Raw genomic sequence first — 27300 nt, forward strand, 5'->3', positions numbered from 1 at the left:
CCCTACCCCTCCCATTGTTTCAACTACCTATGCTCCACAACCACAACACCCAAGTTCTTATTTCCATGGGACTATACCGGCTAGCATTAACATGTCACATCCGACGTCTGCTATGCCTAGGGCCACACATATGAACTTTCGACCACCACATGGCACAACATTGTACCCAACATGGAACCCAAGGGCTTCCTATGCGCCAAACCCGATGCCAATACCTACTCCACATGTAGTCTCTGGAGCACCTTCACCCACGGTGCCTGCTCATTTAGGTGACTTGGCAACATTTGCTCAAGCTATCGATCTATCTACTGCTGAGAATATGCGTAACACGCCTGATAAGGCAGTACAAATAGCCAAGCTCACACAAAAATTTAGTGGAGACGGGGATGTGAGAAAGCATATCGAAGTGTTTGAAGAGATATGCGATTCTCTAGGAGAACACAATGACCTACATAAGAGCAATTCTTTAAGCCTAACCTTAAGTGGGAAGGCAGGGGATTGGTATAGAACCCTAAGGGGGGAAGAAAAAACGATTTACCCTACTCTTAGGAGATTGTTCTTGAAAGAATACATACGAGAGGGAGTGCTTTGGGGTGTAGCCTCTCAGCTCCAGAAAGCCCAATGAGAGGAAGGAGAGTCGGTGAGAGACTTTATTAGTCGCTTGAAGCATTTCAATTCTCGATGTAATCCAAATGAGCGCTTCAACAATAACCAATTGCTTGATAGATTCATTAGGGGATAACGACATGAGGATATCTACAATGGCTTAGTCATTAGAGGTATCACCACTTGGGAAGCAGTCACCACCAATGCGATCCAATTGGAGGATAATTTAATGATTCAAGGAGAAAGAGTGTCTGTTGAATCTAAATCTATTAGCTCACAAGCATCGGGGCATCAGCCAATGATCCTAAAGCCTATTGCTAAAGAGCCAAAGATATCTGAGATGACTTTAGCAGATCTCACCAAGGCTATTCAAGAGAGTCTTAGAGAAAATCGTGCTCCGCAAAACAATCATGTGTATCCAAGAAGGGAGCAACAATGGTGCTCAGTATGCTATGGACCGCATAGTACCAGCAAATGCCCTACTTTTGGAGTAAAATTCAATGGGAATTGCAATGCTTGTGGAAGGTATGGTCATCAAGCTAAGGATTGCATAGTATTTAAGCGGGCGATGGCCAATAGACCAACCTTAGCATGGACAGACACACCTCGAGTACCTACATTGATGTCGGCCCCACCTCTTGAACAAACAGCACAACACATGGTCCCTAGGGCCCAAAATGTTGTTCAAACAACACACTTATCACCTCCAGTGTTAGGACCGCAACCACCACATCCGAGAATCACTTCTGTGAATCAAGTGGGTTGTGATTCATCTATTTCTTGTTTGGAAGGTTGTGAGGAAGATATAGATCCTAATATCGCCTATGGGATGGATGTGCTTGATGAAAGTCCACAATACTACATGAAGTACTATTGGGGACAATTCAAACCTGTATATCAAGTAGCTGCTCTTGCGGCAAGAGGCCAAAATATCAATTACACTGCTAAGAGACCACCTCTTCAATGCTATGAGTGTGGAGGTCCACATCGTGTAGCCGAGTGTCCTATTAGGCTACAAAAGAATGCCACACTAATGCAAACCAATCAAGCGAGCACGTCTACAATGACGATACTCATGTCTAATCGATGTGGCATAGATCATTTGATTGCCCAATGTCCAAATAATCCAAATGCACCGAAGATCACGCCATTAAACTTGATTGAAGTTACCGAAGATCCATCACCAAGTACACCCGTGGTACCAGTAAACATATTCACATGATCGATGCTCCAAAAACAAAATTATATTCTTCAGGAAAGAGACACGGCATCAATTGCCCAATCTCAGAAAAAGAAGAAAACACGAAGAAAGAAATCGCAAAAAGCAGCGAAGTCAGACCCCAGCTCAAGGACCAACATAGGGACTGGTGATGACCCCGTATATATGAACGACGCTGAAGAAGATTCTGATTCACGTGAAACCATGGAGACCAAAACGACCACTAACATAGAAACCAACAAGGAAGATCTTCATGAGCCACAATGGCCACGATCCAAAAAGAAGATAGGAACTTACCCAAACCCTACAGAGGAGATTGAGCAAGTCAAGCAATTAAGGAGTTTGGTAGAAGATACCCAAAGGGATCTAGAACCAGCACCTAGGAAGATCCAGATTACAGACATCGTGTTCCCTACGCAACAACAACCTCACCAAGTCCATAGACCCTTGGACATACCTAGTGTCATCCAAGAAGAAAGCGACTTAAAGTCATGGGAAAGTGGGCGTACTCACTTCTTGATGGAAAGAATGTTTATAGAGGGACTACCTGATCCTACCAAAGAAATGGAGATCCCATCTTCCCCACATCAAGGGACTCAAGGCCAAAAGGTGTCGTTAAACATTGCCAAATCGATGGATTTCATGTCTTGAGAAGTTAAAACCACCATCATGTCCAAACTATATAAAGACCCTGAGCTAGTTTCACCTCCTCAAGCCTTCCTCAATGGAGAACTGAAGTTTGGGCTACCACAATTTGCACAGATGGATGGATCTGGGGAGATGCCAATAGAGGAGGAATACATAGATCCACAACCCAACCTAGATGAGAACCTTGTTATAGAAATACCTGTTAACAAGTTGGGACAATACTTTGAGGGTGATGAATCCAATGCGACTATACCAATCACTACTAAGGGATTAGCTGTGAAGGGAATCCTTAATGGTGGCGCTGGGGTTAGCATTGTGACTAAAAATTGCTGGGAAACTATGGGAAGACCTCACCTTGAGACCACAACCATAGTAGTGAAGATGGCCAATGGGTCTATTGTTAAACCTATTGGGATGCTAGAAGATCTCAAGATCAAGGTCTTTGGACGTAAAATAAGGATTACCTTTATTGTTATGGATTTCTCCAAACACACTATGGCATCGGAGATGATCTTAGGACGTCCTTTCATGAGGGAAGCAAAAATGGTGCATGACTGGTCCAAAAACCATGTCTACCTGCAATTCCAAGATTCTGTCATTCGAGTGGATCTTGTGACAGGTCGAGCACATCCTCTAGGAAACAGGTTTATAATTGATCATAGATCTGACACCACAGTTCACTCGACCCCATTGCAGTATTGTTACACGTATAAAGCGGACACTGATGTTGGGGAAGATTCTCCTTATATGGATGTACTACCTGGGATGACTGAGTCGGACAATGTGGATTGGGTCCACCTAGCAGCAGCCATAGACACTTCGGGAAATAGGGGGACAACCTAGGTAACACCTGAGGGGGATAAAATACCACCATTGGTACCCTTAAATATGCTAGAAGCAATGCATATAGCTTCTGATGATCTACAAGATGAAAGTTTGACTGGCATTGAAACCAGTAGCGCCTCACAAGACTATAGCCCACACGATTTGGGGTCAGAATAATTAATTTAAATTGACTTTGAGGACGAAGAATCTGAGTTAAATCTTAGTGCAAATGTGGGGACAAACCATTCAGGACACAGTGGTAACCTAAATGACAATCTATCCAAGGGAGCAGAAGACACAAGTAGTGATTCATCTAGTGACTCTTCACTAGAGATCGGTCGTAATCGAGAATTCAACAAGAAGAGTAAGAGATATAAGAGGCGACGATATCGAGCAAATGTGCGTGCTAGAATAAGTGAAAAGAAATCTACTGCAAAATGGCTTAATTATAGAGGGGCATGTGATGCTCATCGAAAGTTGGTAGATAACTGGGGTGAATACCTTCAAAGCGTTATGTGGTGTAGTCCACAACCCATTGACATCGCACAACTAGAGGCTACAGAGAAGCCAAAGTTGATCCGTATTGTAAGGAGACGACAAAATCGAGAGTTAGCTCAACAACAAAAGGAATCAGAAGTGAAATCACAGCCCACAGAACAACAGGACTCCACAGACTTACACCCTGCACCTGAACATTTCAAATCCTATACCACAGAGGAACGTAAGGTTGTGTATTCAAAGGCTCAAATAAAACCTATCAATGGGAGCAATGGAGTCTATGATGGTCCATCGATAGTTAAGGAAATAGAGTTAGTAGACCCAGGAGAAGAGTCTAAACCTGTTTTCATTGCCCAAGATCTGACCGAGACTAAGGAGTGTGTACTTAAAGAACTTCTCAAGGAATTCAGGGATATATTTGCCTGGACTTATCATGATATGAAAGGTGTTCCACCTTCCGTGGTGCAACACACAATCCCCATGAATAGCATGGCTAAACCAGTTCAGTAACGACCCTACCCAATGAATCCTAAATATGCAAAAATCATTCAAGAAGAGATTGAAAAGCTTGTGGAATGCGGATTCATATACCCTATTGAGCACTCAGAATGGGTGTCTCCAATAGTGATTGTGCCAAAAAAGAATGGGAAACTCAGAGTGTGCATGGATCTCAAGAAGGTCAATGCCGCCACTAGAACATGTTCTTGAAAGAGTTGCAGGGAAGGAAGCTTATAGCTTTTTAGATGGGTACTCTGGCTACAATCAAATCACAATTGCGCTGGAGGACCAAGCTAAGACAGCCTTTATAACCGAATTTGGAGTGTTCGCATTTCGTGTTATGACTTTTGGCTTAACCTATGCCCCGGCTACCTTTCAAAGATCAATAAACACTGCTTTTAGAGAATATTTGAGGGAGTTTTGTGAAGCTTTCTTAGATGACCTTTGTGTTTATTCCTCTTGGAAAGAACATGTATCATGCTTACGAAAAGTGTTTGAGAAGTGTAGATTGTATCGCATCTCCTTAAACCCTTTCAAATGCCAATTTTGGGTTAAACATGGAGTCATTTTAGGGCATATAGTGTCCAAAAATTGGATTTCCACAGATGAGGGAAAAATTAAATCCATTGCTGAATTGCCACCACCTACAAATTATAAAGGAGTTCAAAGGTTCATGCTCCATGTTGGTTATTACCGACGGTTTATTTTAAACTTTTCCGAGATAGCTCGTCCTTCGTACAAGCTTGTTATTGAGTTCCAATGGACTGCTCAATGTGACCATGCTTATGAGTCATTGAAAAAGACCTTGACTACTGCTCCTATTCTACAAGTGCCCGATTGGAATGTAATTTTTCATGTACATATTGATGCGTCAATGTTGACCGCTGGGTCAACAACACAACATAACTCAAGTTTCGTACCAAAGTCTTATCTTTTGCGAGTTATGAAATGCTGCGGATTATGGATATAAACGTCATTTGTAATGAGTAGTTATTCTAGTTTCAGAAGCCGGGGTGCAATGGCACTTCCAGATTGTAAATACAAAGCCATTTGATCCTTTCAACCCCATTTTTGGTTAAACCTAAGGTAGCCTTAGTATATAAGGTACCTAGGTCATTTTGTAAAGAAGACTTTTATCATAATCAAGTTTTAGCACTGCCGTCTACTGTGTGTGAGAGAGAAAGAGAGTGAGCGTGAGCTTCATCCTCTCGCTACGCCCAGCTCGCTCAACACATTGGAGATCCGACTGCACCATTGCGGTAGGCTCAAGGAGAGCTACGCGACAACGCCAAGCATTCCCCGCGAGACGAAGCGCACACGCTGATGCATCTACGAGCTAATTGTGGTCGTAAGTGTATCAAACGATGTCTGTTTTCTGTGTGCTAGTAGTCTATAGAATCGTGGCTACATAAGCTATGCATAGGTACTCATAAATTTCAGTTTCAGGCACTTTCAAAATTCGGCTCTGTCATCCTACGCATTTTCCGCAGATGGGTTTTGAGTGAGGGTTTTGAGTGTAGAAGCTTAGGGACAGGTGTATCCTAGTGAGGGGATGGTGTTCCTTAAGTTTCGTACGAATCTGGCATGATTAGGTGAGTTACCTTCCGCATGTGTGTATGTGGCTAGGTGGTGTAGTTGAGAGCAGTGAGGTTCTTGATTGTGGTTTAGTTGGCCTTCCTGAGTGTTGTATGTGTAGGATGGTCTCAGCCTGACAAGCTTAAGAGATTTCCTCCGTGTGCCTATCGTGTCATCTGTGTCCTCGATTGACATTATGTTGATCTAGGTAGTGTTTGCATGCACTTCATGGGTGTGTGAGTAGCTCTCCCGTCCAACATTGGCGCCGCTGCCGGGGACACAAGGACCTAAGTAGGTTTCCTACTAACACTCGTGTGATGGTTGCTTGATTTAGTTTGGGCTAAAAAAATCATTTTTCTTAAGTGGATCCGGAAGAGGATATTCCGCGATCAAGTGGATAGCCAGGAAGCGTGTGTCTTGCCGAGGGTCTGCGACTAGATAGGTTTAGTTAGGATATATGGATTAGAGTAGTTGTTGGTGGTTGAGTGATTTGTGAGGTGATAAAAGCGTTTACTAGTCCGTGTGTGGCAGTGAAGCGTTTTTCTACTCATAGATGCAAAACCCCATATGATTTGTAGGAGTAGCTTTAGGTAAGTGATCCGATTCTGATCTAGAGCTATTCATCACTGAATTATTTGCTAAAGCGCTTGATTGCATTTGAAATCACGGAAAAGTGTGCTTTTGAGGGTAAAAATGCAATAAACAAGCTTTTGTGGATATTTTTGTATGACTCACTGATGTTGTGCATATAAAAGGGCATTTGCAAGGGTTCTGTGAAGAAAACCTGCAATTCTGTAAACATAGACATCCTACGCGTAGGATGTCTCAAGAGGGTTCTAGAGACCAAATTTTGAAATTCTGAGTTGACCAGTGGGTTCAGAGGGTAGGTTTTACCCTATTTTCACCTGGAAAGTGGAAATTTGACCAAATTTTGACTGATCAAAGCCAAAAGACGAGAATTGCCAGACATCCTACCCAAATTGTGTCCAAGGCCTAATTTTGAGACCAAACCATAGGATGACTCCATAGGCATGTTCTAAATGTTGTATTGAGTGACTGAAAGGGGTTTCACCTCATTTGGGTGAGAAAATTGGGTTCAAAGCAGACTTTAACACTTTTGACTGAAAAAGGCAAGAACAGCTAAAATTTGGGTCTTTTGAGATCCAAACTCAAATCTAAGCATACCACTAGGTTACTGACATCAAGGGGAAGCTGTGGGACAAGTCTGGGGTCAAACAAGCCAAAAAGACATCCTACGCGTAGGATGTCATATGTGTGATTTTGCACTCCAAACTTAATTTTGAGCATACCACTGTGATCAGCACCTTAAGGAGAGTCTGTGGTTCAAATTTGGGGCAATTCTGAGCAGTTAGACATCCTATGCGTAGGATGTCTACTACATAATTCTGAAACCAAAATTATATTGTGACCATACCATGCTGTCATATAGCCTTATAAAAGCCTCATAGGCAAATTTGGTCCAATTTGGAGTTGATTTGACTTAGGAATTCATCAGAACAGACATCAGGCTTTTGGAACAGATTCTTGATCATTTGACCAACCTATAGGTGTCAGAATCAAAAAGTAAAAATAGTTGTGAGTTTAGCACATCAAGGGGAAGCTACACTGCAAGTTTGAGCTGAAACAGAGCAAAAAGACATCCTACGCGTAGGATGTCTCCAGCTTGATTTAGGACTCCAAACCAACTTATGAGCACACCACTGTGATCAGCACATCAAGGAGAAGCTAGGGTGAAAATTTCAAGTCATTCTGAGCAAAAAGACATCCAACGCGTAGGATGTCTCAAGGCCTTTTTTTAATCCAAATGAAAATTTGAGCATACCATTGTGTTGCTGGACTTAAGCGGAGTCTATAAACCAAATTTTGTTAAATTCTGAGCAAAAAGACATACTACGCGTAGGATGTCTCTAGACCAGTTTTAGGGTCCAACTGTACTTTTGACCATACAGAAGTGTTCACAGTGTCACAGAAATCCCAAATATTTTTTCAAAATTGAATTTGGACTCATTTTGACCAGTCCAAACTACATTTCACTGTTTTGGCCATAACTTTCACAAACGGTATCGGATCGGAAAATTTTTTATATCAAAACGTAGCCTGAGAGCGGCCCTACAGATCTTAGAACAAAACTTGAACTATATGTATGCCAACGACAACCATTTAGTTCAACTTTGAAAAAAAACATCGTTTGAGGCCTCAAAATTCATCCGGAAGTCAGGGGTGTCTAAAAGCAACAATTTGCAAGAATTGTGACGAAACGGTTGCGGTTTTGGACATAGTTTCGACTTTTCCCTAACCAAAGCACTTGAACACAGTGGAATAAGTCTACTTGAACCAAGCAACAGCTCTTAAGCCCAGAAATCATGTCTACCCTAGATTCAAACGCAGCTTACACAAGCTTGGAGATCCCGACAATAGAGGAATATCCTCCCACAATGGATCTTCCAAACTTGCAATTGATAAAGATCCATCTTGTTGAGAGAGTTTGGATGATTGGTCATGAGAGTGAAGGACTATATAGATACATTGACGACAATGAGGTCAATCTTTATAGGTGCTCAGATCCATACCTAGAAGAGATAATGGATTACAAGCTCTTATATGTCTACACATACGGAGTCGACTGTCAATGGAGATCTATAGTTGTCGACAAGTATGGACGAGAATACAGAGTTGTAGAAAGCACAAATCCACAGACTGTACTAGAAAGAGGTGGATATTTGGTCAATGAAGGACCACAAATGCCTCCACCAAACACGAGAATTCCTATAGGAGTTCCAAGAAGAGAGCCACCAGGATTCCCTTCAAGAGCGATAACGAGAGAAGGATTGGGAGAGTCTCTGGTTAGACTTGTAGACAATCGACGAGTTAGACCATCCCAAGTCCAGAAATGGGTAAACAGAAAATACTCCGGAGATAAAGATCCGAGAGATCACGTAGCGGCTTTTAGAAGAGTGATTAGAGCAAAGGAAGTTTCAGATTTTGCGACACAGTTTGCCGGATTTGGATTGACTCTAGAAGATGATGCAGCTACATGGTTTGACTCGGTGGAAAAATGGGATTTTGAGACCCTAGATGAGCTGTTTGAGGAGTTTATTGAAGAATTCTCGCCAAAAGGCATTCCTCACAACACGGTCTCGCAAATCCATAGATTCAAACAGAAAGAGGATGAATCAGTACGCAAAGCATCATTACGTCTCAAGAGATATGTTAAGCTCTATCCGAGAGTGTAATTACCTATGCAAGCACGACTGATGTTGATCTTTATCCAGGGAATGAGAGATGAGGGCCTTCAGAAGGATCTGCATATGCTAAGGAGGATGACGCTAAAAGAGTTGATCAAAGAAGCTCTTTATCTAGTGGATAATTGTGAGGCATACAAAGAAAAGGACTTAAAGAGTCAAGGAGATGACACATCCTCTCAGCACAGTGTTTCACAGATAAGTGAGTCCATTGCCAAGCCAACGGCACCTATTGATCAAGAAAAGCTTATCGACGACTTGGTCAAGAGGTTGATTCCTCTTGTAAGGTCTAATTCGAGAGAGTCGAAGTGGTGTGAAATTGAGAGAAAATGGACGAACCATACGGGGGTAGAGTGCTATTATAGCATGGAAAATGCTAGGGAGAGGTATGTACAACCTGTTCCAGAAGCACCTACTCCACCTAGATACATTACGGGGAATGCGCCAGGACCAGTAGGAGTTTTAAGGCCACAGCTTGTCTTAGGACAACAACCTCCACTGCCAGGTGCTAGAATGTTGGTAGACATGAGATACATGCCAATGATGGAAGCATCAAATAAACCAACGCCAGTACCAGCTACAATGTGGTATAGCAACCAAAGTGAGTACTACCCTTCGGAGCAACAAAATGTGAGAGAAACACATGGAGTGGTGAGGCCAGTACAACCTCCACCTCCTGGGTTTCAGTCTAAAGAAAGAAGGTATGAAATGGACGAAAGGACATTGCAATTCATTGCAAATAGCGGCTTATCTAGGTCAAAGCTTGCTTATAGTCAAGAGGAAATGCTAAAAGAATCTCCTCAACCAGAGATAGATTGTCACAAAAGTCGTGACATCCACTTGGTCAAACAATGTCCTCATACGGAGATCACTGAAGTAAATTCCTATTGTCTTGAGTGTGGCATCACTCACTTGATCCCCGATTGCCCGGAAAAACCAAACCAAATCAGGAAAATCACGACAAATGAATCAGGGATTGTTCAGCTACCTAGTAGCTCAGAAAATGAAAATGTCGTACCAGTTCAAGTGGTTACAAGAGCACAAGCTCAAAAGAAAACTGATGAGAATCCAGAGACAAAGAACATGGAAAGTGACACGAGTCCAAAGACAGATGATGGACCAAAGACCGACTCACCTAGTCAAAAAACCAAGGGCAAACGAAATAGTTGGAAAGCTAGAAAGACTAGGATGAAAGCACGCAGGGAACGAGAGAAAAAATCCCTAGCTGAGAAGCTTACCAAAGCTGAGGAGAAGATAAAACAACATGAGGAAAAGGAGGCACCTTCTCTTACACAGATGGTTAAACCTCTAGAAGAACCATCCACGGATGAGAAACCAAAAAGTGCTAGTTCAAGAGGATCTTTGTTGGCAGAGAAGGTTAATGAGACATTAGATGCCCTCTTGAAAGCCTATGATGCGAGGCTCAAAAAAAACCAAACCCAAGAACAGAGGTGGATGACATATCCCTATGCGGAATTAGAAAAGCAAAGATTGGAAATCTGCAGGAAAATGATTCAAACAGCCCAATCTTTACTAGAACCACCAGTTGCAAAACCTGAGGATGTGATCCGCGTCATGCCAACACAAGTAATCCCACCAAACCAGGAACTAAAAGAGCCAGAATCTAGTCATGAGCACAGACCAAACCTCAAAGAACCAGCATTAGAACCAAGGATAGTACTGAATACCACGGATAACTCTTCCGAGGGATTTCACCAAGCTATACCTGAGGATTGTAAAGAGATAGATGGTCTTGACGAATTGTGGAAACAAGTCAGAGAGGCCAATGAAACCGATGACCTAAGAAGACGAGTAGACAAGACTGGTGATGAACAAGGAGTGTTTCTACCACCAATAGAGGAATTTGAGACTGGATCTCAAATGAATCTAAATGTGCAATCGTGTTAGGGCGACAAAGGATCTGTACAATCTATGGATAGTCAACCCCATTCGTTAAGAACACTACCGTCCTGCATGGGAGAGTACGAGACCAAGTCAGATGTGGTTGCAGTCCCATCAAAGAGACTGTCTCCCAACAAGGCCATCGATTCAAAGGGGCTAGTAGATATTCTATCTACCCCAGTCACCTGTACAATAATGTTAGCCGAGTTGCTCAGAATAAGACCAAACATGTGGGCTAATGTGGGTAAATGTCTAGAGAAATTTGGTGTAAAAACCCCAATGACTCAAATCGAGGAAGGCATCAAAGAGCTTGAAATGCCTCAACTAAATACTAGGCCAGTTCCATTAAACAAGGTAGGTGAGTATTACGAGGGAGAAGATGGAAATACCACCCTTCCTGTGGAATTCAATGGTGTAAAAACCATGGCAATCCTTGACAGTGGAGCTGGTGTGGCCATTGCAACCAAAGAGGTTTGGAAAAAATGGGGACAACCTGCCTTGATATCCACACGAATGACCCTGCAGCTTGCAGACGGACACAAGGAAAAGCCCCTAGGATTGCTAGAAAAAGTACTTGTTACTTCTTGTGGCATTGAATATGAACACACTTTTGCTGTTGTCGACTTTGGCAAGAAGAACAACTATGAAATCATTCTGGGAAGACCATTCATGCGACAATTGAAAATGGTCCAAGATTGGGGTTATGACCATATATACCTGAGACATATGGAAACCATAACAAAGGTAAACTTGAGGGACCATAGCTATAGGGATGTGACGAGAACACCGGTTGAGGAGTTTGATTCTGCCACAGTAGCAGGATCAGAACTTCCAGCTTGGTTAGGTAAGCCTAAAGACCTGTGGATGTGTGGAGCTTCACAATGTGGTAGCTTGAAACGTGAGGAATGTATCCTAGAACGGGTTATAGAGGATATGGACTATATCCTAGAACCATTTCCTGAAGAAGAGTTAGAGCCTTTTGGATGGGAACACATCTTGGCTGCTCTGGACGTGTGCGCCGTGGAGGATGCTCCCACAACAAAGTTTTGTGATGAAAATGGCTATGATGTCGTTCCTTATTTTGCAGTGAGTGTAATCCAGGAAAACGAAGAGAACCAGACATCAAAGAGCTCTCGAAATAAGGATCAAACAAAGAAATGTGGAGAATCAAAAGATGAAGAAGACGACGAGTTTTATGACTCTGTAGGACACTTCGAGCTTCAAGAAGATCAATGACCCAAGAATCAATGTCGTTGCTACACGAATAAAGTGCATCAAAAGTGGATTCCAAAGTCCTCAGTGAAGACACAACCACCACAAGCATCCTCATACAGGGCTCCTAATAAGGATGCAAAGACTCAGCTAGGAGGAATACGACCAGAGCAACGAGCTAACAATGCTCTAATCAATGGGCTAGAAAAGTCCTCCAAGAAACTACCACCCACGAGCAAACAGACAGTAAATTTCCACTACCAGCCAAAAGATCAAGGGAAAGTACAAGAAGTCAACCTTGCTGAGGATAGTAGCGATAGTGATGAATCTTACGACATCCCCTATCATCAACTTAGACCATCACTATCACCAACCCCTTCAGCAACAACCATGACAGGTCAAAAGAACGGGACAACAAGTCAAAGCCAAAAAGCTCGACAAATCTGGATACCAAAAATCCAGATCAGCCAAAAACAAATATGGATCAAGAAGACAAAGATCTCTAATGACAAATCACAAGATCCAACACCAAAACAAAAACAAGGAAAGAGTGCACGAATGGGTAAGAATATCACAAAGTCGCAAGCTTTCACAACTCAGGTTTGGGCTCCAAAGAAGTTGATTCAAGCACAAAAAAGTCAGGAATTCATTTGGATTCCAAAACAACCACAGTATCAACTTTCAAAGCCTAAATCCCGTCACCAACCAAGCGTACAAGGGCCGAAGCAAAGACCACTGTCGACTCACACAACAAAAAGGTGGATCCCAAAGAAGTCTCTTCAAACACAAACGAAGCATTCGCAAGTATGGGTTCCCAAATGAGCGTCAGCAACAAAACAGCAAATAATCGCAAAGAAATGGGTCCCAAAGAAGATCAACAAAACTGCTGTCAGTGCATCGCCGCTTGAATTCTTACGATTCTTCCTACGATTACAATACAGTTAGAAGAGAGCAAGTCGCTTCAATCAAGCAGCGATATAGGAGCTTCAGAGACCATTACATTGCTTAGAATAGGAAGCCTCGCCAACAAATGACAATAAGCAAATTGCTTATACCCACATCTTGCACAACATAAATCTTTTCCATGCATTGACTGTGTATGCATAATAGGGCTACATTACAAGGCCTGCATAGGCACAACTTTTTGCCCAAGCACAACACATACCCTTTGCGATACCCTGTCATAAAGGATGACTCCAAATAGGAAGGGGGGAGGCATTCTGAATGCGGATCTAATATTATGACTATTAGAGGGCAATGTTTTGTGAGATGCATTGAATTTTTGCGTTTTATTGTGATAAATTTTTGACGAAATTTAGAGTATATGCCCTCATAGTAGAGTTACAGAGGAGTATGGGGACAAAATCCATATATGAGCCCCTAGGGCCATGTGTATAGTGTACATAGCATTTAGATTTCTATTTGAATGATTTTTCTTTTGTTAAGTTTTAAGATTTTCTTTGTTTATTATTAAGAAAAAAAATAATTTAAAAAATCCATAATCCACATGAAGCAAAGACTGACGAGAGGCCTGAGCACTACAAAGAGAAGAAGGTACAGGAAAACGATGAAACTTCACGAAGTATGTCTCAGCAGCCACTACAACAGCCGAAGAACTTGTCACAAGGAGTGTCAACATGCAACCGACAAGTCATACAAGTCAGAGTCGAGTAGCTACGCCACAAAATGAGTGAGGTGTTAGTCCCAAAGCTTCAAGTAATATTCTCTGTGGTCTAAGCGTCTTAGCTATTCTAGGTACTGCTCAAGCTGGAAGAGTTGAGCATATTTACGTTGTGTCGCTCATGCTGGTATAGGTGAGCAAAAGAGTCGAAGTCTAAGTACTTAAGTCTGGTGAAGTGAAGGAGAAGGTCCAAAAGACACTCACGTACTGAGCACAGTGAGATACAAGTGGAGAAACTTCTACATCGAAAACCCTTCTTGGAAAGGTGGAAGCTATTGAGACATCTTTTGATGTCACATGTGCTACATTTATTCCTCAAAACACCCATCATCTCCTTCTTTCACATTGCATGCTTTTGTTGACAAATTTCTCATATGCATATAGAGTGTCCCATAATTGGCACTTGCATCAGGCACTCTTTCCGTGTTTCACCCAAGCACACACCTTTCATGAACAAGTACTTCACGTTCAACTGCTCAACTCCAATAAGAGCGTATACCAAAGGCATGATTTCACAAGAACAAAGAAGTCCCCAATGAAGAAGTGCAGACTTAAAAGTAATCAGAGGATCTCAAAAGATGAATGGTTACGATGATAGACGTCCGCTCTAATGGATCATAGTTCTTGTTGTGGTTCAACAAAGATACAAGCAGTGCAACAGATGAAGCCAAAACAACAGCAAAGTGTTGACCGCTGGGTCAACATCACAACATAAATCATACAAAGTTGTCATTGCCTCACAAGATCAGAAAGCCAATCACTCAATTCTACAGATTGTAGAAGTTGTTTCTGAGAATCACAAATACTCCGAATTGACAGATTTGCTGGAGCAAGTGATGGATGGAGCTTTCTCTATCCATGATGATAAGAGTCAAGTTAAACGACATTGGATTCTTTTGAATTTAGATCTGGCACTAGACCTATAATGACAGAAACAGATGCTGCAGCTCAGAGCGTGGATGTGAAAGACATAAAGTTCGTCATCAATTATGATTTTCCTCAATCATGTGAAGACTATGTACATCGGATTGGACGAACAAGACAAGCTACTGCAAAGGATATAGTCTATACTTTCTTTCCAACAACAAAACGACAGCAAAGACCACATCGCCATCGACAATCAGGTCATGTCGGGGACGACATGAATGCGGAAGGGGGGAATGTTGACCGCTGGGTCAACAACACAACATAACTCAAGTTTCGTACCAAAGTCTTATCTTTTGCGAGTTATGAAATGCTGCGGATTATGGATATAAACGTCATTTGTAATGAGTAGTTATTCTAGTTTCAGAAGCCGGGGTGCAATGGCACTTCCAGATTGTAAATACGAAGCCATTTGACCCTTTCAACCCCATTTTTGGTTAAACCTAAGGTAGCCTTAGTATATAAGGTACCTAGGTCATTTTGTAAAGAAGACTTTTATCATAATCAAGTTTTAGCGCTGTCGTCTACTGTGTGTGAGAGAGAAAGAGAGTGAGCGTGAGCTTCATCCTCTCGCGACGCCCAGCTCGCTCAACACATTGGAGATCCGACTGCACCGTTGCGGTAGGCTCGAGGAGAGCTACGCGACAACGCCAAGCATTCCCCGCGAGACGAAGCGCACACACCGACGCATCTACGAGCTAATTGTGGTCGTAAGTGTATCAAACGATGTTTGTTTTCTGCATGCTAGTAGTCTATAGAATCGTGGCGACATAAGCTACGCATAGGTACTCATAAATTTCAGTTTCAGGCACTTTCAAAATTCGGCTCCGTCATCCTACGCGTTTTCCGCAGATGGGTTTTGAGTGAGGGTTTTGAGTGTAGAAGCTTAGGGACAGGTGTATCCTAGTGAGGGGATGGTGTTCCTTAAGTTTCGTACGAATCTGGCATGATTAGGTGAGTTACCTTCCGCATGTGTGTATGTGGCTAGGTGGTGTAGTTGAGAGCAGTGAGGTTCTTGATTGTGGTTTAGTTGGCCTTCCTGAGTGTTGTATGTGTAGGATGGTCTCAGCCTGACAAGCTTAAGAGATTTCCTCCGTGTGCCTATCGTGTCATCTGTGTCCTCGATTGACATTATGTTGATCTAGGTAGTGTTTGCATGCACTTCATGGGTGTGTGAGTAGCTCTCCCGTCCAACATTTTGACCGCTGGGTCAACAGTCAAACTTTGCTATTGGGTGTGTTCTAGCTCAACCAGGAGAACATAAACTGGACTACCCCATTAGCTTTGCAAGTCATCAGTTGAATGATGCTGAAAGAAACTACACCACTACAGAGCGAGAAGGTTTAGGTACGATTTATGCAGTGAAGAAATTTCGCTACTACCTTCTGGCCAACAAGTTTGCGTTCTATGTTGATCATCAAGCCTTGTTGTATCTAGTAAATAAACCTTGTTCCACGGGAAGAATTACACGATGGTTGTTAATTCTCCTTGAGTTTGATTTTACCGTTGTGCTGAGACCTGGTAAAAGACATGTCATGGCTGATCATTTGTCTCGCATACCCAATGGTGAAGCCCCTACTGGAGTCGATGATGAATTGCCTGATACTTCTCTATTCCTAGTCGAAACCATACCTGAATGGAGTGAGAAGATTGTGAACTTTCTAGTTAATGGTTTTCCACCCAAAGAGCTTCGTAAAGACAGAGCTCGAAAACTATTAAAAGAATGTGAACCTTACTCTCTCATTGCGGGAACTCTCTACAGGTTAGGGAAGGATGATATTCTTAGACGTTGCGCCCGTGAGGATGAGTATTTATACATACTGCAAGAAGCCCACATGGGTATAGCCGGAGGACATTTCTCAGGGGAACTAACAGCTAGAAAGGTGTTGCAATCAGGCTATTGGTGGCCAACCTTATTTAAGGATGCATCACTTTTTGCAAAAGGATGTGATGAATGCCAACGTTACAAGATCACACAACGAAAGGATAGGATGCCCTTACATCCTGTTAAAGTGACTCAAACATTTGAAAAATGGGGTTTGGACTTTGTAGGCCCAATTAGTCCAGCAGCTCGTAGCACTCAATCTCAATATATTATCGTTGCCACTGACTATGTGACAAAGTGGGCGGAAGCCAAGGTGACACGTAAGGCCGATGCGAGGTCAACTGCCAAGTTTCTCTTTGAGAACATTATTACAAGATTTGGTTGTCCCTTTGAGATTGTGAGTGACAATGGTACTCATTTTATAAATGGAGTAATGAAAGAACTCACTACCAACTTTATGATAGCTCACCATAAATCCACACCTTATTATCCACAAGCAAATGGCCAAGTTGAGAGCACCAATAAGACCTTAATCTCTATCTTAACCAAAACGGTGGAAGCTCATCGCACAGATTGGGATTTAAAGCTTACGTTAGCTCTATAGGCTTATCGTACTGCGTATAAAGTTGCCATTAACTGCACACCATTCAAGATGGTGTATGGCCAAGAAGCGGTAATGCCATCGGAGTTTGTCGTTCCTAGTCTTCGAGTAGCTTCTCAAGAAGGTTGGGATGGTAACCCCTTAGTTGAGCGATTATATATCCTTGAAAGGCTAGATGAAGAGAGGCAATTAGATGTGCAAAATGCACTTCAGTGGAGAAAGATAGGAGGAAGAAATGGTTTGACCGTCATCTAAACAACAAAGATATCAATGTTGGTGATAAAGTCCTTATGTATGGAGTGCGTAACGAAAAGAAAAAGTTGAAATATGTAGTAAAAGGACCATATAGAGTATGTGAGATCACCCCACAAGGAACCATTCGTGTGGAGACTCTTGATGGAGTTGAAACCATTGGATTCCTCAATGGGAGTAAATTTAAAAGATACTATGATCCTTTAAGCCAAGAGGAGTTGCGTGCCATCCATACAAAAAAGGCAGCCAAGGCAAAAATAAAATTGAAGAAGATACAAGCTCAAGCTGAGGCTAAGGAGCGACAACAGCGTATAAGATGAAAACGAGAGGCTAACCTTGGAGTCACACATGCATTCCACATTGAAATCGATGAGGATTGGTTGGACTCTAACACACCTCTACGATACCCTATTGAGCTAAACAGCACCTATGGAAAAGTGCTATATAACGTCTTATTGGACATGGGTGCTAAATATAATCTGCTATCATATGGGGTGTGGTGTCAGTTAGGGAAGCCACCTCTATCTGAGAGTATTATCCAAGTCAAGGGTGTCAACAAGAAAAAAACTGTAGTTTTTGGAATCTGGCACACTTCTGTCATTTATGACAATGGGGTTGTAGCTCAAGACTTTTTGGTCATGCCTGTTGGAACTATGGACGGTAATATAAACCTAGGACGCATGTGGATGATAGCCACCAAATGCACTATTGATTGGGGGACCAGGGGGTGTCACAACACAGAAACCAACTCTTAGCCCTGCCACGCAAGCCATAGTCCCTGAGATATTGCCTCTTAAGGAAATAAAACCCAAAACATTGCATGTCCAAGAGGTTGAACCATATGTCCCCGTAGCCCAAGTCTCTAGAGCTTCAACTGATGTAGCTGAAATAAAGCTTGAGACACACAAGACCCATCCCAATATAACAAAGAAAACATACAAGTGGGTTCCTAAAGCTTCTTTAGCAACCATAGCCAATGCTTAAAGACAGGAACCTAGTAAGAGACGTCCCGTTCGCCCCAAGAAATGTAAAGAAATGTTGCGTTGGATTTCTAAAAAACTATTGGAAGCTCAAGGCTACTATGAAGGAAATGATCAATTCTGGGTGCCAAAACATAATTGTGCTCTTACTTGTCACCGGGCCCATGTGAGCTCAATCATGTGGCTCCAAAACAAATTGAAGATCGTGGAAAGGAAAAAATCACGCAATGCGACACACCCGCTCCAGAGCTAGTTTGGGTACCAAAGAAAGAACGATTTGTTCCACCTAGCTCATAACAGGGAAAGCAAATGAAGCTTCTTGCTCTTCATGTAGTTTCTATACGGAAATAGAAGCTTTGGCACAACCTCCACCTACCATTGTACATATCCATACAAGCAAGAAAGAGTTTACACCTCCCGTTGTAAGTTCACCACCTACAACGATGTTGCAAATAAAATCATGGGAGAGTACCTTACCACCCTTGCAACTAGATGAAACACATAGAGCGGTCGAAAACTATTGGTTAAAGCCTTCACCTATAACAACTTGGAACAACGGGTTTCAAAGGGTGACAACATCATTTCAAACGGTATGATCTACCCAAGGAAGGGGGGAGTGTTTGTTGACATCCATCATTCACTTGCTTCCCTCTCAACCTTTCTCCCTGACCTCTTAATCTCCAATCTTACGGAATGTATATATAAAGCCTTATACTCACAAAAACAAGATAAAAAAGTAAAAGAGCAAGAGCCATAACACAAAATCATAAAAACACATTATGCACAAGAACACGACCCTTGTAATATTTGCACTCTAACCATCATCTATTTGCGTGTACAGATATGGCTAGTACGCTAGAGTCATCCACTCCTGCCTTGGGTGAGAGGTACCCTCGTTACTTTTCACAAATGTTTCACATGGTCTTTCCGGTGCTTTCATGTGAATGGGATTTGGTAAGTATGCTAGCATGTGAAAGGAATTTTGAGGAGTTTGAGGAATTTTAATTCAATGTAGTCTTTTGTCATAATCACTTGTCTAGATTTAAAAATCAAGCAGTCCGACTAAGCTAGTTTGACCAAGCTAGGTGTTAGAGATCTTCTCTCCTAATTATCAATGGTTACTTAGGTTCTTAATCCGATTTAAGCAGCATTTTTTGAAATGTACAAGGGCTTTCTAGTGGTCCGCTTAGTCCCTAATGACCTTTAGCATAAGTATTATAAAGGGAGTCTACTAGTGTGATGAGCCTGGGGAGGGTAACAGTGTTATATGACCCCCCAAAGTTACAAAATTAAAATGCTGAAAATGAACAAACAAAAATTCAAAGTGCCACAATGTAAAATCTTAAGTTGAAAGAGAAATCTCAGCTTGATTTTGGTACTTCACTCACATGTATCGCCTATGGTACTAGAGCCCTAGAGGTTCCCAGTGTGGGCGCTTTTTCTTGAAAAGCAAAAAACCCAAGGCATACAAAATAAGCACACACATTAAAATTGAATCATTGTGAAAAGACTTTGGGGGGTCATAGAAAAGGTAATCAGCCAGACGATGATTTCATGAGAAATTCCTTTTATCGTAGCTTAACTACAAGGTCTTCTAAGTATAGCCTCTAGTCAGCCCTCGAACATGAAATACTTGGCTCTCGCGATTAAATAACTTAATTGACCATAGAAAATTAAGAAGCTTACCCATGGTATTAATAGTCGATCTCTAGTGCCTTTCGACCGTTAAATTAGCGATCCCAGACTTGTTTAATTTTTTACGTTTACATCTGTTTACGCATTTGATTTTATTGCAATTTAATGTTTATTGTTGACAAATTGTTTAAAATTCTGTTACCAATCAATTTGTCTGCCTAAAACTGCATATGCTTTTTAATCGCTTATGAGAATGCAATTACTGTGCCAATGTTGTTTGATTTTGTAGTTACTGAACAAGGCTAAGGACATTCATCTCAAATGCTCTTCCACCTCGACGAACGAGCTTCAACTCAATAGCTTCTGAGGACGGAATCTACATCAGGAAGGGGGGCATGTTAACCCTCACGGCTCACGGACACCCTATCACCTACGACGGATGATTGTATTATTGACTTGGTAGAGTCAGGTACCAGGCTTGTCGGTCCAATAGGAAAAGGGTAAGAGTGATCGCCGATGAGAGGCGCACTCTAACTGGAACATTCAAGGGATTAGGTGGCTAAGCATGGGCGCCCAAGTGTGAATGGGGTGAGCTCATATAAAAGTCAACTAAACCTAAAATTCACTCATTCTCTCATTTGTGCAATAGAAGAGTGCTCTTGCTCCATCTCCATGTTCTTCTTCTTCATCTCCTTGTGTGTGTGTGTGTGTGTGTGTGTGTGTGTGTGTGTGTGTGTGTGTGTGTGTGTGTGTGTGTGTGTGTGTGTGTGTGTGTGTGTGTGTGTGTGTGTGAGATAGAGAGAGAGAGTGTGTGTGCGATCGAGCATTGCGACGACGGCACGGCGGCGGCAAAGCGGTTGAGCGCGGCGAAGCGGCAGCTCCTTCTTCTTCGCGGTGAGGAATCCTCCACGAAGCAAGCGTAGAGCAGTGAGTGACACACCATCACCTTCTTTGAGCTTACTAGTTTAGGCTTGTTGTGTGCTTGGAGCCATTTGTGGCTCGCACATGGTGTATCGGCAAGTTCCTTGCATTGACACGTGCGACATACGCGCACATTTTTGGCACCGTTTCCGGGGACTGGAATATTCAAGGGATTAGTTGGCTAAGCATGGGCGCCCAAGTGTGAATGGGGCGAGCTCATATAAAAGTCAACTAAACCTAAAATTCACTCATTCTCTCATTTGTGCAATAGAAGAGTGCTCTTGCTCCATCTCCATCTTCTTCTTCCTCATCTCCTTGTGTGTGTGTGTGTGTGTGTGTGTGTGTGTGTGTGTGTGTGTGTGTGTGTGTGTGTGTGTGTGTGTGTGTGTGTGTGTGTGTGTGCGTGAGAGAGAGAGAGAGAGTGTGCGATCGAGCATTGCGACGACGGCACAGTGGCGGCGAAGCGGTTGAGCGCGGCAAAGCGGCGGCTCCTTCTTCTTCGTGGCGAGGAATCCTCCATGAAGCAAGCGTTAGAGCGGTGAGTGACACACCATCGCCTTCTTTGAGCTTACTAGTTTAGACTTGTTGTGTGCTTGGAGCCATTTGTGGCTCGCACATGGTGTATCGGCAAGTTCCTTGCATTGACACGTGCGACATACACGCACAACTTGTGCAAACTGTTCTTGATGCTTTGTCAGATTCTTACCAGACTTTTGCTAGTACTTGGAGACTTATGACCCAAGGAAATCCTGAAGTTGTCAAGTTTGATGTATTATGCACATTGTTGTGCAAGAGTCACTTTCCAAAAAAACAAGACTAGGCAGTGTGCAGTTGAACAATCTTTTATTGCAGCTCAAAGAAAAGGTGGGAACAACAATGTAACCACTTCTTATGGTTCTGTTGTGAGTGACAAAACTTTTGTTCCTAATGCTTCTGCTGACAGCACTTCGTCTGGCAATTCTAGTGATAAGATAAAAAAGAAGATGCGTTGCCATTATTGTAAGCTAATGATCACTTGATTTAGCAGTGTCCAAAATTAAATGCAAAAGAAGCTAAGAAGAACGAGGTTGGATCCACTACAGGGTCCAATACAAGTGCAGCAATTGTAGACTCTTTTGTCAAAAGATAATGTGATGTTGATGTTGATGTTGATGTTGATGCAGGATGGGCATTTAGTGCAAAGTGCACTTATGATTCTATTGTCCATGATGCATGTATGTCACCTGCTACACATTCACATGTGTGGTATTTTGACAGTGGTGCTACAAAGCACATTAACTCACATCGTGATTTATTTACCTCTATTGAGTCTGTCCCTCAAGGGGGAATACGGTGACTTGTGCCAACAATGCCACTTATCATGTTCAAGGAGTTGGAAAGATTGTGCTTAATCCTGCAAATGGAAGTTCTTTCACACTTGTTGATACATTGTATGGACCTGGGATCAAAAAGAACCTTTTGTCTATATCTGCACTTGCTAGACTTGGCCTCATAGTCAAATTTGTGGATGATAGATGTACAGCTCATGATCTCAACTTTGGTGATGAAATTGTTGCATCTGGCCTTTTGTGTTGTGGGCTATATAAGCTCACTTTGTATAACAAGTGTGGACAAAATTTTGCAAATGCAGTTGCAGATTCAAGGGATGTTTCAGATGCAAAATTGTGGCAAGCACGTTTTGGGCATCCAAATTTTGTCAGTTTGCTGCGTTTGCAGAAATCTGATATGGTTGCTTCTTTGCCACCTCTTGAAGGACCTATCAAACATGTTTGTGAAGGCTGTATTTTGGGTAAAATGTAGCATGCTAAGTTTCCAAAGGATGGGTCAGTTCGTGCTACATGCAGATTGCAGCTTGTGCATAGTGATGTTTGTGGGCCTATGCAAACTTCGTCCTTGGGAAATTACTTGTACTTCATGACTTTCATTGATGACTACTCCAGGCATGCATGGGTATATCCATTGAAAGCAAGTCTAAAGTGTTTATGTGCTTCAAGCAATTTCTTGCTATGGCTGAAAATGTCTCAAAATGTACTATTGGCACCCTCCGTTTCGATCGAAAGCTAAGTCCAAAGTGTTTATGTGCTTCAAGCAATTTCTTGCTACTATGGTTGAAAATGTGTCGAAATGTATTATGGACACCCTCCAGAGGGAGGAAGTATATGTCTCATGAATTAATGCATTTTTGGCTAGTCGTGGGATAAAACACCAATGTATAGTGTCGTCTACGCCTCCGCAAAATGGTGTTGCTGAGAGGAAAAACATGTCTCTTACGGAAATGGCATGATGTATGGTCAAGAGTCAAGCTTTACCACATTTATTTTGGCCCGAGGCTGTCATGTGTGCCACTTATGTACTCAACAGGTATCCTACGAAAACGTTGCAGTCTATGACTGCATATGAAGCATGGCATGATAGAAATCCATCTATTGAGCACATGCGTGTTCTTAAATGTTTGCCTTATGGTTTAGTGCCACAAGCGTAGTGCAAAAAATAGGATGATAAGACTGTTGGTTATAGTTCTGAAAGCAAAGGTTACAGGTTGTACCATCCGCAAACAAAGCGTACATTGTTCTCACGTGATGTTACGTTTGTGGAAGATTATGTTCAGCCTTGCTGTCATGTACTAGAGATAGTAATGTAAGATCACAGGACATTTATGACAATTTTATTGCCTCTTTTCAGTGGTGGAAGTTTGAATGTAGATTCAAATGAGTCAAATGTACAGCCTATGGGGGTTTTTGAAAATGTTACAGATCAGCCCATTACTGATGCAGATGTACATGATGTACTTGATGAGGAAAGGGCAGAAAATGAGCAGGCTAGATGTATGCCAAAATGGCTCATGTACACTTTGTGTGATAGTAAATTGGATGCACCTTTATCTAGTCATACTCGTTCAAGTTCTCCCAATGCCTCTTATGCATCAGATTGTTATGTTTTGGTTGTGTCCAGCTTATGTGATATAGAGGAACCTCTATCTTTTGATGAAGCATAGAATTCAAAAATTGGATGGCTACCATGCAATCAAAATATGATGCACTTATAGAAAATGACACATGGACTTTATGTGCTTTCCTCCTGGAAAAAAGGCCATTGGTACAAAGTGGGTTTACAAGTTGAAGTGCAAGCCGGATAGTGAGGTTGATCGCCATAAGGCTTGACTTGTTCCAAAAGACTATGCGTAACAAAAAGACATAGATTATGAAGAAACTTTTTCTCCCACTTATCGTAGGACTACTGTTCATTTTCTATGTACACTGGCAACTCATTTTGGTTGGGATGTACATCAATCTGATATTGTTACTTCTTTCTTGAATGGTGACATTTTTGAGGAAGTCTATGTAACGCAGCCTCACGGTTTTGTTAAGAAAGGACAAGAGGACAAAGTGTGCAGATGTAAGACGGCTTTCTATGGGTTGAAGCAATCTCTTCGTGCTTGGTATGAGAAAGCTGGGTTGCAGCAATCTCCTCGTGCTTAGTATGAGAAAGCTGACACTCATTTGGTCAAATGAGGCTTTCATAACAGTCCAACAGAAAGCACATTGTATGTCAAGCATGATGGCGATGTACTTCTCATTGTTGTTCTTTATGTGGATGATTTGTTGATCATTGGTCCCAATGAGGCACATATTGTTGAATTTAAGGCTGATTTGAATGCTACTTGAAAGATGAAATATTTGGGGCAGTTGCATCATTACTTGGACATACAGTTTAAGGAGTGTGATGGTGGTATTGCATTGTGTCAAAAAAGTTACATAGAGATATTGCGACCAAAGTTTGGACTTGAGGATTGCAAACCTATTGCCACTCCCATGGAAACAGGTTTGAAGTTGAGTCTACATGATGTTGGTGATCTTGCTGATGTCACTCTTTACCAAAGTGTCGTTGGCTGACTCATTTATGTATGCAACACGAGGCTAGATATTCAGTTTGCACTCTCACGGGTCAGCAAATTTATGCATAGCCTAGGGTCTAGCATTGGTAGGCAGTCAAGAGAATTTTTTCCTACTTGAGTGGCTCTTTGCATCTTGGCTTGTTTTATCCCAAGGGGGGATCATTGCCACCGTATTTACATGCTTTTTTGGACTCAGATTGCGCTGGTTGTTATGACACGCGAGTGTCCACAAGTGGTTTTTGTTTCATGCTTGGCAGTTCATGTTTTCATGGTTGAGCAAGAAGCAACCTACTGTTGCCACTTCCAGTTGTGAGACTGAGTATAGGACAGTCTTCATAGCTACGGTTGAGTGTGTATGGCTCAGACGCCTTATGTATGATTTGGGTGTTGGACAGGACATTGCCAACATCATCTACACTGATAGTCAGAGAGCATTGGCAGTTGTGAGGAAGCCAGTTTTTCATGCTTGCACATAGCACATTGAGGTGCATTACCACTATGTCAGGGAGAGGCTCTCAGCAGGAGAGATCACCGGCTTGGCTTATGTGCCAACACATGACAACCTTGTAGATCTTTTCACAAAGGCATTGTCTCATGAGAAGTTCAAAGCTTTCTGCAAAGCTTTGGGCTTGCTCCCCTTTGTGGATTGATCCTGTCCTCAGAGCATGGCACTTCCCTTTACTCTTCGTGCCAGCCCTCGTTCACCACATCACTCCCAGGGGGGATTTGTTACCATATACATGTGGTAGTGATGTGTGTGAACACACTGGGACCGTCGGGGCATTTTTTCCCCCCGTGCATTGTATATACGACCATCACTCTAGGGCTATCTATTTTTCCATTGCACAGTAGTAATACACTCTTTGTTGTGTGCCTTGAGCTTCCTTCATCTTTTCCAAACTGTGTGTGTTTCCCTAATTCCAACAATCTTAAGTCTATAAGTGAAGGGTGAGTTTAGGAAATGAAAAGACACAAAAGTGCAATAGATCAGCTTGGGTACTGGAATGGGGTGAATTAACTAGATACTTCCAGGACTCCATCTCACATTGGTCCCCGTGGTTGTGCAAAATTGCTGGTGTAATCTTTAACTCTTATTGGAGATGTAATTGCAAGAAGGGTGAACAATAAAGGACTCCAATGGATTATCGACTTCTGGGATGGTAACATTAAGGATTGGAAATCCTATAACCAGCTGAATGCCCAGTTTCAACTCGATGGCACTGAGAAACTACTAATTAGCACAGTTGTAGAAGGCCTAGGTAATATTTTGATGCCGGTTTGGGATTCTTCTTTCGAGTGGAAAGCTTGAAATTGGCGCAAGAATTGCCTTTTTTCAAAACCTCAAACCAAGGGCATTTACCAAGCATTAGTGTACGAGGCAGATTGGTTCGGCCCCTTGAACAAAAAAGTGGAAGTTGCAATGGTCGGAAGCTCAATGGCTTAAAGTCGCAAAGAACATTTGGAATCCAAAGTGGCCACAGTTCATGAAGGTTTTTCTCTGGAAGGTGTTGTGGGTGGCTCTTCTGATAGGTGTCAAGATTCATGCATGTGGTATCAGTTCTGATAGATGTTCAGGGTGGAATTTGGCTAGCGAAGACCTCACCCACCTGTTCATAGAATGCCCGGCTATTAGAGGCCTGGCAAGAAAAGTTTGCAAATGGATGCAAAGAACATGGAAGATAGTATTCTTTAAGAAGGATCTATGACTTGGTCGGAAACATTTTCAAAATCCCGCGCTTCTAGTCTGTACTCAAATTGCCAGCTATACTGCTTCTTCAATAATCTTTGGAAGGCCAAGAACTATCGAGTTTTTGGCATTAACCTATCTATGACTAGTTTCTCACAGAAAGTTCAAGAAAGTAAGGAAATGACATTTGCGATAGGAAAAGGGCAAAGTTCCGATGACTTGATTAGGGCGACTCTCGCCATTCGGTCGAGCCGTCCTATGTAAAGATTAGTTAATAGTTTGGTACATGATACGGTTGATGTAACTATCTGTCACTTAAGGCTCGACATGAGCTTGAAGTGGATCTCTACATTTCTTGATGGAATTCTAATGCAATCACTCACAATCTGAGTTTTGCAAAAAAGGGAAATGAAAAGACACATGAACGTGGAAAGTCAAAAGACTTTTTGTGTCCAGGTAGTGTTCGGGAAAAATCATTTTCACAAACATACAAAAATCCCTTTAAGACAAATCTGAACTGGAAATTTTACAATACTAACCAATATTTTTGCAAAATTACACTATTTTCCATGTATTTTAAGCGGAATTTTCTCCTTTTTGCCCTCCCCTCAACCGGCTATTTTGATTTTGCAACCGGCTCAAGGCTAAGCTGA

Source organism: Adiantum capillus-veneris, chromosome 11 (assembly GCF_014529385.1).
Source record: "Adiantum capillus-veneris isolate H3 chromosome 11, ASM1452938v2, whole genome shotgun sequence".
In the NCBI taxonomy this organism is placed as follows: Eukaryota; Viridiplantae; Streptophyta; class Polypodiopsida; order Polypodiales; family Pteridaceae; genus Adiantum; species Adiantum capillus-veneris.